Here is a 17,170-nt window from a genome sequence, read left to right as displayed (position 1 = left end):
TGTTCAAGCTGGTTTTAGAAAAGGCAGAGGAACCAGAGATCAAATTGCCAACATCTGCTGGATCATAGAAAAAGCAAGAGAGTTCCAGAAAAACATCTATTTCTGCTTTATTGACTATGCCAAAGCCTTTGACTGTGTGGATTACAATAAACTGTGGAAAATTCTGAAAGAGATGGGAATACCAGACCACCTGATCTGCCTTTTGAGAAATTTATATGCAGGTCAGGAAGCAACAGTTAGAACTGGACATGGAACAACAGACTGGTTCCAAATAGGAAAAGGAGTTCGTCAAGGCTATATATTGTCACCCTGCTTATTTAACTTATATACAGAGTACATCATGAGAAACGCTGGACTGGAAGAAGCACAAGCTGGAATCAAGATTGCTGGGAGAAATATCAATAACCTCAGATATGCAGATGACACCACCCTTATGGCAGAAAGTGAAGAGGAACTCAAAAGACTCTTGATGAAAGTGAAAGTGGAGAGGGAAAAAGTTGGCTTAAAGCTCAACATTCAGAAAACCAAGATCATGGCATCTGGTCCCACCACTTCATGGGAAATAGATGGGAAAACAGTGGAAACAGTGTCAGACTTTATTTTTCTGGGCTCCAAAATCACTGCAGATGGTGATTGCAGCCATGAAATTAAAAGACGCTTACTCCTTGGAAGGAAAGTTATGACCAACCTAGATAGCATATTCAAAAGCAGAGACATTACTTTGCCAACAAAGGTCCGTCTAGCCAAGGCTATGGTTTTTCCTGTGGTCATGTATGGATGTGAGATGTGGACTGTGAAGAAGGCTGAGCGCTGAAGAATTGATGCTTTTGAACTGTGGTGTTGGAGAAGACTCTTGAGAGTCCCTTGGACTGCAAGGAGATCCAACCAGTCCATTCTGAAGGAGATAAGCCCTGGGATTTCTTTGGAAGGAATGATGCTAAAGCTGAAACTCCAGTACTTTGGCCACCTCATGCGAAGAGTTGACTCATTGGAAAAGACTCTGATGCTGGGAGGGATTGGGGGCAGGAGATGAAGGGGACGACAGAGGATGAGATGGCTGGATGGCATCACTGACTTGATGGATGTGAGTCTGAGTGAACTCTGGGAGTTGGTGATGGACAGGGAGGCCTGGCGTGCTGCGATTCATGGGGTCGCAAAGAGTCGGACAAGACTGAGTGACTGATCTGATCTAGGTTAGTCATAACTTTTTTTTCAAGGAGCAAACGTCTTTTAATTTCATGGCTGCAGTCACCATCTGCAGTGATTTTGGAGCCCACAAAATAAAGTCTGTCACTGTTTCCATTGTTTCTATTTGCCATGAAGTGATGGGACCAGATGCCAGATGCCATGATGCCAGGTGCCAGTTTTCTGAATACTGAGTTTTAAGCCAACTTATTCACTCTCCTCTTTCACTTTCATCAAGAGGCTCTTTAGTTCTTCTTCACTTTCTGCCATAAGGGTGATGTCATCTGCATATCTGAGGTTATTGATATTTCTCCCAGCAATCTTGATTCCAGCTTGTGCTTCATCCTGCCTGGCATTTTGTATGATATACTCTCTGCTGCCAAGTCGCTTCAGTCGTGTCTGACTCTGTGCGACCCCAGAGACGGCAGCCCACCAGGCTCCCCCATCCCTGGGATTCTCCAGGCAAGAACACTGGAGTGGGTTGCCATTTCCTTCTCCAGTGCATGAAAGGGAAAAGTGAAAGTGAAGTTGCTCAGTCATGTCCTACAGTGACCCCATGGACTGGAGCCCACAGGCTCCTCCATCCATGGGATTTTCCAGGAAAGAGTACTGGAGTGGGGTGCCATTGCCTTCTCCTTGTACTCTCTGCATAGAAGTTAAATAAGCAGGGTGACACTATACAGCCTTGACATACTCCTTTCCTGATTTGGAACCAGTTTGTTGTTCCATGTCCAGTTTTAACTGTTGTTTTTTGACCTGCATACAGATTTCTCAGGAGGCAGGTCAGGTGGTGTGGTATTCCCATCTCTTGAAGAATTTTCCACAGTTTGTTGTGATCCACACAGTCAAAGGTGTTCACGTAGTCAATAAAGTAGAAGTAGATGTTTTTCTGGAAATCTCTTGCTTTTTCAATGATCCAGAGGATGTATGTACCCAAATGAAATAACTACTTTCTTTACAAGTCAGCCAGAAATTTGATGTTTTCCCATCAGTAATTGTGTAGTGAATGCTAAAAATTGGATGTTTGCCAGATTATCAGTCTGAAATCTTACGAGATGGTTAAACTGTCCAGCACAGTTTTATGTGGAACTGATGTCATTCCAGTAATAATAATGGCTTATCTTAACACTCTGATTGAGGCATATTACTAGCCCTATCTCTGAGCACTAGGATTGCCTATATTCTGGATGGGATCTGGTTTTGACAGAAAAAAGCTGGTATGATGGATTTCCTTATCTTTTTTCTCTCTAAGGCAAAATACTGTTTCTAATATTCTCTGTAAGCTTTCACAAAACACTTTTTTAAGGAACCTAATATAGAGGATTTAATTTAATAGATGTTATTCAATGTTCAAAATAGTAAGTGACAATTGCCTTAAGAGTGTTCTTATCCAAATCTGTTTTAGTTCCTGGAAAATACTTAATATATTCCCACCTTCTCCCCTCCCCTCTCCCCACAACACATATCCTCCCAGGCTCCCTGACCCAGTGTTGGATCACTGTTATTCAGGCTTACAGTATTCATTTCTGCTTTAGGACTTATCAATCTCTTTCCCCCCCCTTTTTTAGAAATAACAAATGCCACTGAAAATAATACTATCTGAATAGTCAAAATATAGTACATGTATTATATGAAGAGGGCATGCTAAGTCATGTCCGACTCTTTGTGACTCTATGGACTGTAGCCTGCCAGGCTTCCATGTCCATGGGATTCTCCACGCAAGACTACTGGAGTGGGTTGCCATGGCTTCCTGCAGGGGATCTTCCTGACTCAGGGATGAAAACTGTGTCTCTTAGGTTTCCTGCACTGGCAGGCAGGTTCTTTACCACTAGCACCACCTGGGAAGCCCATATGAAGAGTAGTTCATAATAATTATGCACTTGGAAATGTAATGGAATTCCAAAATAAGATCCCTGTGTTACAGGCTATGTGTTTTTTAACGTAAAGGTTACTTTCCATTTACAGTCGTTACAAGATATTAGCTGTATTTCCTGAGGTATACAATACATTCTTGAGCCTATCTTACCACTCAGTCACTAAAAAAAGCATAGAGTTTGGCCATTTGTGGAAACATGGGTGGATTTGGAGGGCATTATAGTGAAATAAACCAGAGAAAGATAAGTCCTGTAGGATATCACTTATATATAAAATCTAAAAAATACAACAAATTAGTGGATATAACAAAAAAGAAGCAGACTCACGGATACAGAGAACAAACTAGTGGTTATCAGTGGGGAGAGGAAGGGGCAATACAGGGATGGGGGTGGGAGGCACAGACTTTTGAGTGGAAGATAGACTATGTGTATTTTTACTTAAAATTAATACCAACAGATTATTTACAAAGATTACTTCCTTTGAATGGCATATAAACTTATCAGCAATGTTTATAGATACTTATTTCTGATCAGCATTTATCCTCAGTCTTTACATGTGGCCAGTCTGACTGGTAAAAAAAAAAAAAAAAAATGTATCTTATTGTTTTGATTTCCACTCTCCTATTAGTGAGGTTGAGCATGTTTTTTATATATTTGTTTGCCTTTGCATTTCCTCGTTTATTACCTGTTCATATATTTGACTCATTTTTTAACATTCAGTTCTTTGTTTTTTTCCTAAAAATCAATGTGTTGGATTTCTTTGTATAGCAGAAATATTCTATTTTTTCAGCTATATTACTAATATTTTCTCCCAGACCATCATTTTTCTTTCAGCTTGGTTTATGGTATCTTTTACCTTACAGAAAATTTTAACCTTTAGATAGTCAAATTAGTCAATCTTTAATATATAAAGTGTACACATATATGTATTGATATATATACATATACATACACTAAGATATATTTTAGTGTGTTTACATGTAATATATTGTATGGTGATGGTGGTTTAGTCCTAAGTCATGTCCATCTCTTGTGACCCCATGGACGGTAGCCTGCCAGACTCCTCTGTCCATGGGATTTTCCAGGCACAAATACTGGAATGGGTTGCTGTTTCCTTCTCCAAATATATTGTATATATGCACATATATATAGTGTGTATATATACGATCTGTATCTATTTCTATGTTATAGATATATTACTATGAAATATACTGACCTATATTTCAGTATTCTACATTACTTACAAATTATCTATGGAACTCAAATGGATTCATCACTTAACCCTATTTAGTATTATTTCCAACTGCTAAAGTTAACTAAGAGTCTTAGAAATTTTATTTAAAATGACACACTAAATATTGCCATAGTAAGTTCATCAGAATTTATATCCAGCTGACCCTTGAACAACATGGGTTTGAACTGTGTGGGTCTACTTTTATATGGATTTTTTTTGAACTGTGTGGGTCTACTTTTATGTGGATTTTTTTCAACAAATATATACAGTACTACATGATTGGTAGTTGGTTCAATCCACAGATGTGGAACTATGGAAATGGAAGGCCAACTATGGAACTTGAGCACTGTCAAATTTTGGTTTCCATGGTAGGTTCTGGAACCAATCCCCCATGGATAGTGAGAGATGACTAGAGTTCTAAATTGTTGAACATACAAGTTTACATTTTTCCTGATTTCCACATTATGTGGTGGTAAACTTATCTAATCAATAACATCATATGAAAAGTTCAGGAAGTTCAGATTAACTAGACTCTTTATGAGAAGACAAATCCAGGGAATAAATTTACAGATTAAAAAAAAAAAATTCCAAACTGTCAAACAAGGATAATTGCCCCAAGGATTTTGGATTCCTGTATAAAAATGATTATGATTTAGCAGTTTCTGTGAGAAAGTGATTTTTTTTCCCTTCAAAAGCTAGTACATAGTTCACTTTCTTTATGTTCTGGAAATTCTAGTAATATTAGATTTATGTAAGTACTTCTTAGCCTCTGTAAACCAATCAGAATAAAGCTCCTTTTACTGAAGAGAGTTTATAATTTAACTCAGGTGTTGGCCAACCTTTCATGTAAATGACCAGACAGTATAAATTTTAGATGTTGTGGTCCATATGCTCTCTGTTGCAACTACTCAACTCTGCCAGAGACGACTCATAAATGAGTGGACATGGCTACCTTCCAATAAAACAACCACAAAACACACGGTGGTAGACTTCCAGTTCACAGTTCAGCATACAAGGATGTGGAAGTTGTAACAGCAAGTGACAAGCTAAACAAACTGAACAAATCAACAGCTCTTCTTAGAGCCACAAGAACAGTGAGGTCACAGGGCAAACTGCTGCCCCCAAATTGAAGAGACAGACAGCAGAAAACAGGGAATTACAATTTCTCGGAGCCGACGCCTCCGCGGGAGCCAGGGCTTTGGTAGGAACACCTGACCTGTGACTGATGAATTGCTGGAGGCTCAGAGTGGACAAGTCTAAGAATTAAAAACTCTGGGGGGGAAGCCCAGATATGCGGAGGCCCCTCTTTTTGTGAGTTTTACCTTCAGGAACTCTACCAGGATCACAACTGAATACTAGAGGAAGAGTCCCTCTTACTTCTGGCAAGAGGAGGGGGAAAAGACGATTTTGAAATGTGCCAGAAATTCTACTCCTAACAAGACCTGCTCTCAACAGGCTATTTTGCCAGAGCCTAAACTGTTGGGGTTTTATCAGAACCTAACTGACCTGGGGGAAGAGAAATACTCAACTCCAGCCCACTCCAGCCTTTCACATGGGGGAAGGGAAATACAGTTGGCCCTCTGTATTTACCAATCCCACATCCATGAATTTAACCAACTGCAGATTGAAAAAAAAATTTTTTTTAATTCAGAAAGTTCCAGAAGCAAAACTTGATCCTTTGCTGCACTCCAGCAACTATTTACATGGCATTTAAATTGTATTCACAACTATTTACATAACACAATATGCTACTGGAGATCAGTGGAGAAATAACTCCAGAAAGAATGAAGGGATGGAGCCAAAGCAAAAACAATACCCAGTTGTGGATGTGACTGGTGATAGAAGCAAGGTCCAATGCTGTAAGGAGCAATATTGCATAGGAACCTGGAATGTTAGGTCCATGAATCAAGGCAAATTGGAAGTGGTCAAACAGGAGATGACAAGAGTGAACATTGACATTCTAGGAATCAGGGAACTAAAATGGACTGGAATGGGTGAAGTTACTCAGATGACCATTGTATCTACTACTGTGGGCAGGAATCCCTTAGAAGAAATGGAGTAGCCATCTTAGTCAACAAAAGAGTCTGAAATGCAGTACTTGGATGCAATCTCAAAAACAACAAAATGATTCGTTTCCAAGGCAAATCATTCAAAATCACAGTAATCCAAGTCTATGCCCCAACCAATAACGCTGAAGAAGCTGAAGTTGAATTGTTCTATGAAGACCTACAAGACCTTTTAGAACTAACACCCAAAAAAGATGTCCTTTTCATTATAGGGGACTGGAATGCAAAAGTAGAAAGTCAAGAAACACCTGGAGTAACAGGCAAATTTGGCCTTGGGGTATGGAATGAAGCAGGGCAAAGAGAATGCACTGATCATAGCAAACACCCTCTTCCAACAACACAAGAGAAGACTCTACATATGGACATCACCAGATGGTCAACACCAAAATCAGATTGATTATATTCTTTGCAGCCAAAGATGGAGAATCTCTATACAGTTAGCAAAAAAGGACCAGGAGCTGACTGTGGCTCAGACCATGAACTCCTTATTGCCAAATTCAGACATAAATTGAAGAAAGTAGGGAAAACCACTAGACCATTCAAGTATGACCTAAATCAAATCCCTTCTGATTATACAGTGGAAGTGAGAAATAGATTTAAGGGACTATATCTGATAGGGTGCCTGATGAACTATGGACGGAGGTTCGTGACATTGTACAGGAGACAGGGATCAAGACCACCCCCATGGAAAAGAAATGCAAAAAAGCAAAATGGCTGTCTGGGGAGGCCTTATAAATAGCTGTGAAAAGAAGAAACATAAAAAGCAAAGGACAAAAGGAAAGATATAAGCATCTGAATGCAGAGTTCCAAAGAATAGCAAAGAGAGATAAGAAAGCCTTCCTCAGCAATCAGTGCAAAGAAATAGAGGAAAACAACAGAATGGGAAAGACTAGAGATCTCTTCAAGAAAATTAGAGATACCAAGTGAACATTTCATGCAAAGATGGACTCAATAAAGGACAGAAATGGTATGGACCTAACAGAAGCAGAAGATATTAAGAAGAGATGGCAAGAATACACAGAAGAACTGTACAAAAAAGATCTTCACGACCCAGATAATCACAATGGTGTAATCAGTGACCTAGAGCCAGACACCCTGGAATGTGAAGTCAAGTGGGCCTTAGAAAGCACCACTACCAACAAAACTAGTGGAGGTGATGGAATTCCAGTTGAGCTATTCCAAATCCTGAAAGATGATGCTGTGAAAGTGCTGCACTCAATATGTCAGCAAGTTTGGAAAACTCAGCAGTGGCCACAGGACTGGAAAAGGTCAGTTTTCATTCCAATCCCAAAGAAAGGCAATGCCAAAGAATGCTCAAACTACCGCACAATTGCACTCATCTCACATGCTAGTAAAGTAATGCTCAAAATTCTCCAAGCCAGGCTTCAGCAATGCATGAACCATGAACTTCCTGATGTTCAAGCTGGTTTTAGAAAAGGCAGAGGAACCAGAGATCAAATTGCCAACATCCGCTGGATCATGGAAAAAGCAAAAAAGCTCCAGAAAGACATCTATTTCTGCTTTACTGACTATGCCGAAGCCTTTGACTGTGTGGATCACAATAAACTGTGGAAAATTCTGAAAGAGATGGGAATACCAGACCACCTGACCTGCCTCTTGAGAAACCTGTATGCAGGTCAGAAAGCAATAGTTAGAACTGGACATGGAACAACAGACTGGTTCCAAATAGGAAAAGGAGTATGTCAAGGCTGCATACTGTCACCCTGCTTATTTAACTTATATGCAGAGTACATCATGAGAAACGCTGGACTGGAAGAAGCACAAGCTGGATTCAAGATTGCCAGGAGAAATATCAATAACCTTAGATATGCAGATGACACCACCGTTATGGCAGAAAGTGAAGAGGACTTAAAAAGCCTCTTGATGAAAGTGAAAGAGGAGAGGGAAAAAGTTGGCTTAAAGCTCAACATTCAGAAAACAAAGATCATGGCATCTGGTCCCATCACTTCATGGGAAATAGATGGGGAAACAGTGGAAACAGTGTCTATTATTTTTCTGGGCTCCAAAATCACTGCAGATGGTGATTGCAGCCATGAAATTAAAAGACGCTTACCCCTTGGAAGGAAAGTTATGACCAAGCTAGATAGCATACTCAAAAGCAGAGACATTACTTTGCCAACAAAGGTCCATCTAGTCAAGGCTATGGTTTTTCCAGTGGTCATGTATGGATGTGAGAGTTGGACTGTGAAGAAAGCTGAGTGCCAAAGAATTAATGCTTTTGAACTGTGGTGTTGGAGAAGACTCTTGAGAGTCCCATGGACTGCAAGGAGATCCAACCAGTCCCTCCTAAAGGAGATCAGTCCTGGCTGTTCTTTGGAAGGACTGAAGCCTTCTGAAGGACTGAAGCCTGGCTGTTCTTTGGGAGGACTGATGCTGAAGCCGAAACTCCAATACTTTGGCCACCTCATGCGAAAAGTTGACTCATTGGAAAAGACTTTGAGGCTGGGAGGGATTGGGGGCAGGAGGAGAAGGGGACAACAGAGGATGAGATGGCTGGATGGCATCACCAACTCAATGGACATGAGTTTGGGTAAACTCCGAAAGTTGGTGATGGACAGGGAGGCCTGGCATAATGCGATTCATGGGGTCGCAAAGAGTTGGACATGACTGAGTGACTCTACTGAACTGAACTTTGTATTAGGTAGTAGAAATAATCTAGACATGAGAAAGTGTAAGGGAGAATTGCTTAGGTTATACCATGCCATTCCATATAAGGGATTGAGCATCTGAGGATTTTGGTATCTATAGGTGGTCTTGCAACCAAACTCCCGTGGATATTGAGGGATGACTTACCCAACTCTTGCCCACTCTAGTACTCCCAAAATGAAATACTCAGGCATAAATCTAACAAAGTACATACGAGATCTCTATGAGAGAAACTACAAAACACTGATGAAAGAAATAGAGGAACTAAATAAATGGGGAAATATATTCCATGTCCATGTATTGTTGTTGGTGTTCAGTCACTCAATCATGTCCAACTCTTTATGACCCCATGGACTGCAATGCACCAGGCTTCCCTGTCTTTCACTATCTCCTCGAGCTTGCTCAAAGTCATCCATTGAGTCCGTGATGCCATTCGACATTTTGTCCTCTGTCATCTCCTTCTCCTGCTACCTTCAATCTTTCCCAACATCAGGGTCTTTTCCAATGAGTCAGCTCTTCGCACCAGGTGGCCAAAGTATCAGCTTCAGCATCAGTCCTTCCAATGAATATTCAGGACTGATCTCCTTTAGGATGGACTAGTTGGATCTCCTTGCAGTCCAAGGGACTCTCAAGAGTCTTCTCCAACACCACAGTTCAAAAGCATCAGTTCTTTAGTGCTCAGCCCTCCTTATGGTCCAAGTCTCACATCCATACATGACTATTGGAAAAACCATAGCTTTGACTCTACAAACCTTTGTTGGCAAAGTAATATCTCTGATTTTTGTACAGCAAGACTCAATATTGTTAAGATGTTCTTCATAACTTGATCTATAGATTCAGTGCAATCCCAGTAAAAATCCCTGGAAGTCAATTTTTTGATATAAAAATATATCCAAATATGAATTTACTAGATGGACAAGAGAAAACACAGTGAACCTTGTTTATGGCAATGACTTTTTAGATAGTGAACAACACTATGATCCAACCATTAAAGAAATAATTGTCATATAAACACACTGGAATACTACCCAGCCATAAAAAGAATAAAATAATGCCATTTGCAGCAACACAGATGGACCTAGAGATTTTCTTTTTTTTAAAGAGATTTTCATACTAAATAAATAAGTCAGAAAGAGAAAGATAAATACCATATAATCACTTATACGTGGAATCTAAAATAGGACACAAAGGAACTAATTTATGAAACAGAAATGGACTCACAGATACGGAAAACAAACTTATGCTCACTAAAGGGGAAGCAGGGTTGAGGAAGAATAAATTAGGAGCTTGGGATTAGCAGATGCAAACTACTATATATAAAATAAATACGCAGCAAGGTCCTACTGTAATAGCACAGGGAACCATATTCATCCTACAATAAACCAAAAGAAGAATATGAAACAGAATATATATGTGTCTAACTGAATCACATTGCTGTACTTCAGATACTGACACAACATTATTAATCCACTATACTCCAAAAAGAGAAAAAGAATGTGGAGCAACAGCAACTCTCAATCTTAAATGATGGGAATGCAGTATGGTACAGCCACTTTGAAAGCTAGAGATACTCTAACCACATGATATAGAAATTGGGAAAGGAATACGTCAACATTGTATATTGTCACCCTGCTTATTTAACATATATGCAGAGTACATCATGTGAAATGCTGGGCTGCATGAAGCACAAGCTGGAATCAAGATTGCTGGGAGAAATATCAATAACCTCAGATATGTAGATGACACCATCTTTATGGCAGAAAGTGAAGAACTAAAGAGCCTCTTGATGAAAGTGAAAGAGGAAAGTTGGTTTAAAACTCAACATTCAGAAAACTAAGATCACAGCATCTGGTCCCATCACTTCATGGCAAATAGATGGGGAAACGATGGAAACAGTGACAGGTTTTATTTTCTTGGGCTCCAAAATCACTGCAGATGGTGACTGCAGCCATGAAATTAAAAGACGCTTGCTCCTTGAAAGAAAAGCTATGACCAACCTAGATAGCATATTCAAAAGCAGAGACATTACTTTGCCAACAAAGGTTTGTCTAGTCAAGGCTATGGTTTTTCCTGTGGTCATGTATGGATGTGAGAGTTGGACTATGAAGAAAGCTGAGCGCTGAAGAATTGATGCTTTTGAACTGTGGTGTTGGAGAAGACTCTTGAGAGTCCCTTGGACAGCAAGGAGATCCAACCAGTCCATCCTGGGTGTTCATTGGATGGACTGATGCTGAAGCTGAAAGTCCAATGCTTTGACCACTTGATGCAAAGAATTGACTCATTTGAAAGGACCCTGATGCTGGAAAAGATTGAAAGCAGGAGGAGAAGGGGATGACAGAGGATGAGATGGTTGGATGGCATCACTGACTCTATGGACATGAGTTTGAGCAAGCTCTTGGGGTTGGCGATGGACAGGGAAGCCTGGTGCTGCAGTCCATGGGGTTGCACAGAGTTGGACATGACTGAGCAACTGAACTGATAAAGCTAGTAAAAAGACCAGCGATTGTGAGGAGCTGGGGGTGGGGGATGTGAAGGATACACAGGTAAAGCACAGAGGATTTTTAGGGCAGTGAAAGTCCTCTGTATGATACCATAATGATAGGCACAGGTCATTATTCATTTGCCCAAACCCACAGAATGTACAACACCAAGAGCAACTTGTAATGTAAACTATGGACTTTGGGTGGTAACCTATGTTCATCACTGGTGACAAATGGACCAGTCTGGTGGGGCTGTTGTCATGGAGGAGGCTGTGCATGTGTGTGTGCAGGAAGGGATGGGAAATCTCTGTACCTTCCTCTCAATTTTGCTGGGAACCCAAAACTGCTCTAAAAATAGTCTTAATAATAATGCAAAATATAATAATGTCTTATGGGATATAAAACATATGTGCAAGTAAATACATCACACACTTGCAGGAAAGGCAGGAGGGGGTGAGCGGGTTTATGTTGGTCCAGGTCCTCTAAAAACAGATCATGAGACTGGAGTCGCCACGCCGGAGAACTGTGAGGTCATGGCCTGTGAGGGGACATAGAGAGGAAGCTGGGGAAGGACAGGAGAGCTGTCGGGTCAAACTGTGCATCTCACGTGCTTCTCACATGCACATGGAATATTTATCAAGACTGACTACATGTTAGGTCAAAGCAAGTCAGATCATGGAAATCATTCACAAAGTGTCACAAAGTGTTTCTTAACGTGGTAATTAAGTTGCCTCCCATTCTAGTATTCTTGCCTAGAGAATCTCATAGGCAGAGGAGCCTGGTGAGCTTCAGTCCAGAGGGTTTGAAAGAATCGGACACAACTGAAGCGATTTGGCATGCATGCAAGCATTGCTTAATTTCCAAGCATTTGAGAGCTTTTTCTTTGTTCACAATGCTTGGAAGTTAAGCAATACGTTTCTGGAAAAAGGCATGCTCAAAAACATCATGTTGGAAATAAAATATTTGTAACTAAAGGATAATGAAATATTATTCATCTGGAATGCCAGAAGGAATGGAGTTTGTTGTTGCTGTTGTTTTACCTTTTACGTAGACTATTTCAAACACATTAAAGTGAGAAGGGGACCCTCAGTACTCTCTGCTCTATTTTGCTGTGAACCTAAAATTACTCTAAGGTCAATTAAAGAAATAAATAAACATGGAATCGGGCAGACTTGGTCCATGGTCATGGTTTATTGACCCTTGGTCTAAATTGTTAATATCCTACAGACAATGGAGGAACATGTAAAACTGCACCAAAATACAGACAGCTGGAAACTCCACAGGACAATCTTATTTCTTCAAACATAAATTGGAAAGGAAAACAGGGAAGGAGATGAGATGAACAGACTGATAGAGACCTAAGAGACCCACCAATCAGTTACAAAATGTGGATCTCACATGGATCGTGATTCAAACTGCAAAAATACAAAAATTTTAAAAAATTTGAGGATTATATAAACAGTTGAAAATTTGAACAGTGATTTGATATTTAATGACATTTGGGAAATATTCTTGACTTTTTAAGTATGATAATCTATTATGGTGACAGATTCGTAAAGAGCTCTTATTTGAGGTAGGATGAAAATTAATGATGTGTAGGATTTGTTTTAAAATATTATGAGGGACCTAACTCTTGATGAAAGTGAAAGAGGAGAGTGAAAAAGTTGGCTTAATACTCAACATTCAGAAAACTAAGATCATGGCATCTGGTCCCATCACTTCATGGCAAATAGATGGGGAAACAATAGAAGCAGTGACAGACTTTATTTTCGGGAGCTTCAAAATCACTGCAGATGGTGACTGCAGCCATGAAATGAAAAGAAACTTGGTCCTTGGAAGAAAGGCTATGACCAACCTAGACAGCATATTAAAAAGCAGAGACATTACTTTGCCAACAAAGGTCCGTCTAGTCAAAGCTATGGTTTTTCCAGTTGAACTGTGGTATTGGAGGAGACTCTTGAGAGTCCCTTGGACTGCAAGGAGAACCAACCAGTCCATTCTAAAGGAAATCAGTCCCAAATATTCATTGGAAGGACTGATGCTGAAGCTGAAACTCCAATACTTTGGCCACCTGATGCAAAGAACTGACTCATTGGAAAAGACCCTGATGCTGGGAAAGATTGAAGGTGGGAGGAGAAGGGGATGACAGAGGATGAGATGGTTGTATGGCATCACTGACTTAATGGACATGAGCCTGAGTAAACTCCGGGAGTTGGTGATGGACAGACAGGGAGGCCTGGAGTGCTGCAGTCCATGGGGTTGCCAAGAGTTGGACACAACTGAGCGACTGAACTGAACTGAACTACATTTTTATTTGAGGAGAAGTGAATGAGGATATAGGTTTGCCCATGAATCAGTAACTGTTTAAGCTGTGTGATGCTATATGGAAGTTCATCACACTTTAACATATTTGAAATTGTTCACATAAAAGTTAAATAAACACCACTATTCTACATTTGCAGTCATATTTGCTTCTTTGTCACTTGTAACTTCCTTACTTTTTTTTTCAGTTTAATATGTACTTACAGTGCACTTTCTCAAGCTAAACACATATATCTAATTTAGTTGGATGTGGGATTAAATGTAGACAACATAATCATCTTACATAAAAATGCCTTGCCAGATTCTTTTATCTGACATAAATTGAGATGTTATACAGCTTGCACAATCCATCCTGTCATGTTGGTCTGCACTCTCCATAAGAGGCTTTAACAGAATGTGAAGCACTGCTTCTAAATGCTCTTCAGTTGGACAGGTTTAATTTTTAATTTATCAGTTGATTTATCATATAAATTCTATGTACTGGATCTATAACTGCTTGAAGAATAACTTTCCAGTGGCTGTATAGATCATTTTCTCTTTTGCTCTATAATAGATATGCTACCAAATATGGTTATATTAAAGTTTTCTCTTGAATGGCTAAGAAATTGTTCCCATAACTATTTGTCTTTTCCTTTCCCTTGTTTAATTTTAAGAACCTTATGACAAATTCAGCATGCTTCCAAGTATTTTTTTGAAGGTTTTAAACTTTTGTTTGCAAATTATCATTACAAATATTTTTAAAAGTTCAGGGTCTCATTCTTGGTGCTCACGTATTTGACAAAAACATATTTTAAAATAATTTTCACTTAAAATTTCCATATCTAGCTCTATTCTTGGAATGTGACTCAATGAAAATCAAAGTTTACCCTTTGAGTCAACATTTTTTTTCTTAATATTGTCATTCTTTATGCTTCAAGATCCAGCAGCTGAACTTGGACTGCGCCTTGGTATTTTTTACTTAAAGAGGCTTTCACCTTTTAATTAGAAAATAATCTAAAGGGCTATTTGTATGAGCTCTACCATAAAGTGACAACTGTCAATAATGAAAAATGTAGTAAATGATAACGTTCTTTCTAAAAAAAAAAAAAAAAAGAAATAAAAACTTTGTCTCGATTTTTTTTTTCCCCACAGTAGATTAAATTACTGAGCTCTCACTATTGACCAGACATGATGCTAAATCCTTCAAGGACAGTATTGCTCTGATCCTTACAACAATCAAATGAGGACTGGAATAGCATCACTTCCATGGCACCATAGCCACACTACAGTTAAGGATACAGTGAAGGAAGTAGGAGGATGAGCAAGCCGAAAGGACTCTCCTTAGAGCCCAGCCTCTTACACATTATCCTGAATTGCTCATCTCTAACCGTTTTTCTGTAAAATTGAGATGCTTCTACCTGACCTACACAGATCATATGTTTGGTTGTGAAGATCAAGCTAAACTTAAAATATATATTTTTTAACTCTGCAAAGAAATCAAATACTGTTCCTGTAATACTTGAGAGTTAACATCTTTCTGGGGCTGTGGAACTCTTTCTGCCTTTTTCTCTCCATGGTAGAATTTGAGTTTAGATATACGTAAGAAGCCCAGAATTTGTATTCTGAACCGTTCACATTCCGAAAGTGCCACATTTACTCCTTTTTGGGAGGAAAATTTCAAAACAAGAAATCATTTAGAAAAGAAGCTCATAAATTTCTTTGGATTTATATATATATGTATATAATAGGACATACAGTGTGGTTTTTCTGTTGTCCTAGACTTGTGTCTGAAAAGGCCATTGAATCTACCTCCAGAAATGCAGCCAGAAATGGGAGTAACCACCAGCACCTTCATTCTTAGCCCACTAAAAGGTGCCAAAGGAGAGAAATGGGTCCCCCTCTCTTCCTGCCTCCTCTTAGGTGGTGGAACACGCCTTAAGCCATGAGACCTGCTAACCTACCTCTGGCTGCTCTAGGAGGACACAAACAACAGGAGAGACGGCAGGACCTGCATACTGGGGGCGATGGCGGGGGCACTGTCAGATGGAGACCGTTTGCTCAAGTTTTCAGTCCCAAGAAGTTGCAGCCTGCGTGGGCTTTCACACCTGAGTTGGCCATGCGGAGAAGAGACTGATGGCTCTCACCCTGGCAGAAGCGGCAGACGGTAGGGCAAAAAGGTGAGTACAGCAGAGAAATGGGGCAGGTGTCCTGTGAACTATGTAGCCAAATTTCAAAGGGACACTGGTGCGCGGACAGCTTCCTTAGCAGGGCACCTTGGAGCCACGTAGCCGACAGCAAGGCCAGTGAGGAAGAAGACTGCAGGCTTTCCCCGCTCCTTCTTCGCTGCCCATTACCAGAGGAGCAGGCGCAGAGACCAAGAGACGTCAAAGCAGGAAGTGCCTGCTGCCCAGCCCGCACTTCCTTGGGCTGAGCTGCCAAAGGGAGGAAAATTCTGAATGAACAGGAAGTTCAAGTTTTAAAATAGGATGAAGAGAGTCTTAGAAACGAAAATGAGATTAATTGAAAAAATGACAATGACTGCATATTAAGTCCTGAAGCCAAGATGTTAACAGATGTTTCCCAGTAGGAAAAGAGGACCTGAAAGAACAAAGATTAGGTAGCTATCACAAAAATGCAACTGTTTGATTTCATATATAGGCTGTGTGTGTGTGTGTGTGCGCGCGCGCTTATTCACTCAGTTGTCTCCAACTCTTTGCCATCCCATACACTGCAGCCTGCCAGGCTTCTCTGTTCATGGAATTTTTCAGGCAAAAATACTGGAGTGGCTTGCCACTGCCTACTCCGGGGAGCTTCCCGACCCAGGTTACTTACATGTATATATAATATGCAATTATATAATACATAACATGTAATAATATTATATCTAGACCCACATATAGGAATGAGAAGTGCTATTAATAGAACCATAAAATTTATGAGGAGCCCTGAGATTTACGAGGGAGTGAGAACTTAAAGCTAGGGAATCAGGGAAGTTTCACTGAGGAGGCAGGCTTCTTGGAGGATGAGACTTGAGAAACGGGTTGGGATTTAGGCGAGACCTAACAGGGAAACAGGAATTCAGGAGAAGGAAAGAGCTTGTGCAAAACGGGTAAAAAATGGTACAGAGAGCTGCAAGGAAGAACAGAACTGGCCTAGAGGACCACTCTGTAGTCCAGATTGCCTGTGAACGGGAGGATCCTGCTGCATGGGCAGTTTACAGCAAATAGAGGTGGTAACTGAGCTCAGTTGTGCTGGTAGTTAATAATCGTTGAATGAATGAATGAATAAAAAATGACCGGAGTTGCCAGGCGACAGAGCCTCTTTTTATGTATTGTTCGGAGAAGGCAATGGCACCCCACTCCA

This window comes from Bos grunniens, chromosome 9 (assembly GCF_055505025.1).
Source record: "Bos grunniens cultivar Pamir isolate PY7600 chromosome 9, Bosgru_T2T1.0, whole genome shotgun sequence".
Lineage (NCBI taxonomy): Eukaryota > Metazoa > Chordata > Mammalia > Artiodactyla > Bovidae > Bos > Bos grunniens.
This window is presented reverse-complemented; position numbering follows the sequence as displayed.